Source organism: Rattus rattus, chromosome 1 (genome assembly GCF_011064425.1).
Source record: "Rattus rattus isolate New Zealand chromosome 1, Rrattus_CSIRO_v1, whole genome shotgun sequence".
NCBI classification, from domain to species: Eukaryota; Metazoa; Chordata; class Mammalia; order Rodentia; family Muridae; genus Rattus; species Rattus rattus.
Window position 1 is genome coordinate 123,268,561 of NC_046154.1, and position 4,533 is coordinate 123,273,093.

Here is a 4,533-nt window from a genome sequence, read left to right on the forward strand (position 1 = left end):
ACCTTAGCATGGGCCAGGTATCCCACTAGTTCATGGTCATCCCTGACTGCCCCTATTCCTTGCTCAGGAAATTACAGAAGGTAACCCAAGAAAATATGGTTGCAAATACCTTCTAGTGTTTGTACATACTTTCTCTGGATGGGTTGAGGCTTTTCCTACCAAGCAAGAAACAGCTACCATGGCAGCCAAGAAGATATTAGAAGAAATCTTGCCAAGATCTGGGGTCCTCAATGTAATGACATCAGACAATGGCCTTGCTTTTGTTGCCAGGTAAGCCAGGGTGTGGCCAGGTACTTAGAAGTCTATTGGAAATTCTACAGACATCAAAGTTCAGGACAGGTAGAAAGAATGAATAGAACTCTAAAAGAGAGCCTGGCCAAATTGACCATAGAGACTGGTGAGACTGGGTGGTACTTCTTCCCTCTTGCTCTCTTCAGAACAAAAAATACCCCTTCCAGATTCAGCCTTACCCCATTTGAGATCTTATATGCGACCTCAGCTCCTCTGACTGTATTAGATGATGTTATTGAATCAATATGTCACACTAATAATGATTTATATGCCAGGTTAAAGATCTACGGGTGATACAGAAAGAAATCTGGTCACAGCTTGCAGCAGCCTATGCCCCGGGGACCCCTGAGAAACCTCACCAGTTCCAGGTTGGAGACTTGGTCTACATATGACGACACTGAGCCCAGACACTCATGACTCTCTGGAAAGGACTGTACCTGGTGCTGCTGACCATCCCAACAGCTGTCAAGTCTCAGACCACACCAGCCGCGTAATAGCTGTTTGGGCTGGGAGCTGGAACCTAGAGGGAAACTCAGATCTACAAAAACCTCCCTGGACTTGCACGTCAGATAATGGATGCATCAGAGATGTGACTGGGGGTGGGGTGGGGTGGTTGCTGTAATGCTTACTTGAGGAGTGTTTTGAAAGCAAGAATTTTATGTTTGCCCAGGGATCCATCGAGATAGGTTCCTCAATTGTAAGTGTGGGGTAGGCTTGATTTCTATTGCAAATGATGTAACATCCTCTTACTATGAAGGCATTGCATATGTTAGTACTCCTAACATTTCTTGGGACTGTCCCTCAGGGATCACAACCTGTATAAGTTTAGAAGTTATAAAAGGCAGTCATGACTTTTGTGTGTTTGTTCAGAGAGTGCCCTGAATCCTGATGCTAAATTCTAAGTAAGACACAAAAGGAGTTGGGAATTACTCTGTCAATTATCTTTGGGCTGAGTTTAGGTGCTGCAGGGAAAGCTACTGGACATCTGCAACTCAAAACTTATGGGGAACTGAGGGCTGCCATTGACTTAGATATAGAAAGAGTAGAAAAGGCTTTTAGCTGACCTCCAAGAATCCCTGGCCTCCCTCTCAGAGATAGTAGTCCTTCAGAATAGGAGAAGATTAGACTGGGTATTCCTTAAAGAAGGAGGTCTGTGTGCTACCCTAAAAGAAGAATTCTTTCTACATAGACCATTCTGAGGTTGTTAAAGATTCCATTGCCAAAGTGAGAGAATGTTTAGCTAGCAGACAAAGAGAAAGTGAGAGCCACCAAGGGTGGTTCGCTTCCTGATTCAGTAAGTCCCCTGGGTTTACCATATTGATCTCCACCCTCCTGGGATCCTTACTTATTCTGCTCCTTTTGTTCACTTTTGACCCCTGCATTCTTAATCACTTAGTAGCCTTTATCTGAGAATTGATAAGTTCTGTCCAGGTCTTGATGTGAAGACAACAGTATCAGACCATATCCATAGAAGATAAATTGTGATTTCGTGATTGAAATCATCCAGAAGGAAAAGGGGAGATGGTGAAACCAAAGGAAAATTCCATAAGCTACTCCCCTCCCCTTAGAAAAATTCCCTGGCCAGGAAATTCCACCAGTTATACCTACCCCACCCATTTGTGGTTTTATGATCTAGTTACACCATGTACTCATGGTAGCACATGACTGGCAGGAACAGCAGGGACTTTCCACCAACCAAAAACCACAGTATTGCTCCAGTCAACAAGTACAATGTGACCACGATGTGGACCAATGAAGTTAAAGGGCAAATGGTTCCAACCAATTCTTTTGTGCCTCTATGCACCCATCCCCATTCCTGTGGTTTTTGTGGTTCTTGTGCTTAAAATTAGCATGTATCTGTAGGATGGGGTTCTTCGTCTTCTTCTCCTGCTTGAAGGCTGAGAAACCCCAACGTGCCAGAATTAATAAACCTCTTGCTGTTTTTATTGAATCTCGGCTCGAGAAATCTTTGGGGATGAGTGGATTTTTGATGATGGTCCTTCCGGTCCAACAACAGCAATGGGCATAATAATATAATAATGTCAGGCCATCCCTTACATGGCCAAGGCAAATTTGGCAATCAGGTTCCAACTTTACTGTCTCTGTCTTTGAAAGGCCTCTATGAGAACTTTCTAGGATATTTTGTCTGTTGTGCTGGTATTCCATCTTCTGCCTTACTTCTGTGAAGGTTCTGCACATGCTGTCTTTGACCTTTTGTTGTCGTTATTGTTGTTGGTCTGTTTGTTTGTTTCACCTCACATTCTCCTAATTGAAAGTAAAAGTTAAATGAATAAATGATGCCCTTGTAAGACTCATTAAATATCTTATTTTAGCATTATATCCTCATTGAGATACAAGTCACCTTGAAGGTTCATAGCACAGATTTGGATGGAAAAGGTGAATAAGGAGTAAAAGAGAAGCATAAAGAAGAAAGAAATTGGGGAAGGAAGAAGGCACCATAAACATTGCACTTTCCATTATCTTGGAGCTCTAGGATACAGGATAGAAAATTGTTTCTAAATGTACTATGATTTTAACTTCAAAGGCAGGAACTGTACCCTGATTGAAATTAATATTATCAGTCTTTGACTGAGGAAATGATTAGTTTCCAAGGCATTATTTAAAGTATCTCTTTTATCCTATTCCAGGAACTACTGGTTGCCTCCCAAAAGTTTCCAGTGATCAACAGTAGCTCTAGATGCACCTAAGAAACAGAGTGCAGATTACTGTTATGGTCACAAAGGGAAGATATGAGAGCTTTGACTGGATGACAAGCTGCTGCTGCTGCTGATCAGTGACACATGGCAAAAATGGCAACCGGACAAGAAAGAATACAGCATCTGAGTAGCTAATATGTTCTTCTTCTAGTGAGTAGAAATTAAATGTGTTAATGCTAACAAATGAGTGTTTCTGCCCTCTTGCTGTATACAGACTGTGGGGGTTTAAAAATTGTCTTTGCACCTATTTAAAAATTATGAGATCATTACCTAGGGCCTGGTTCCTGTGTAGCTCTGTACCAAGGACAATTGGAATACCAACTGTAGAGAGTTCATTGTGCTCCTCTCTTTATTGGAATTTTGATAGTTTTAGGGCAAATTCTGTCAGGTCATTTTTAAAAATATGGAAAGTTGGTAACACAAATCTGATTGTATAGGACTGTCATTAGCCCTTTTACTTTCTTTTGTTCATTGTACCTTGGTAAAAATCTCCCAACAAAAGCAATGTAAGTGAGAAAAGTATCATTTTGGTTTATGATTCAAGGGTACCATCCACATCAGGGAGTTCAGAGCTGCAGGAGCTTAAGGTGGCTGGTTACATGACTTCTATAATTAGAAGGAATAATGAATGTTATACTAATGCTCAGCTTACTTTCTGCACTACTATCCAGAGAATGCTGCATCTCACAGTGGGGAAGTATACCCATTTAAATTAGAACAATAAAGAGCTATCTACAATTTGTTTTACCCCAAAACAAAAGAATGTACCTTTTTCTCAGCACTTCATGGTGCCTTCTCTAAAATTGATGTAATAATGAGGCATAAAACAAGCTTCAAAGATGCAAGACATTTGAAATAATCCTAAGCATTCTATTAAAAAATCAAAGATTAAAGTTGGACTTCAATATGACAGAAACAACAGAAAACACACATACTAAAGGAGAATGAACAACTCTCTACTCAATGGTTAGGAAAGAAATAAAGAAGGAAATTAAAAGCTTTCTAGGATTGAATATAAATAAAGGCACACCATACCCAAATTTATGGAACACAATGAGAGCAGTGCTAATGGGAAGATTCAAAGCAATAAGTGCCTTAAGAAATAAAGTTGAACCGGCTGGGGATTTAGCTCAGTGGTAGAGCGCTTACCTAGGAAGCGCAAGGCCCTGGGTTCGGTCCCCAGCTCCGGAAAAAAAGAACCAAAAAAAAAAAAAATAAAATAAAGTTGAAAGATCTCATACTATAAAATTAACATCATAACTGAAATCTCTAGAACAAACAGAAGGAAATATTTCCAAAAGAGTTAGACGTAAGTAAAAATCATACCCAGAGCTGAAATCAATCAGAAACAAAGAGAACCAAACAAAGAATCAACAAAACCAAAAACTGGTTCATTGAGAAAATCAACAATATATACAACCCCTTAGCCAAACTAATTAAAATATGCAGAGTTAATCCCAACACAGTTAGGAAAGACAAGGAAGAAATAACAACAGAAACTGAGTTAATTCAAAAACTTATTATG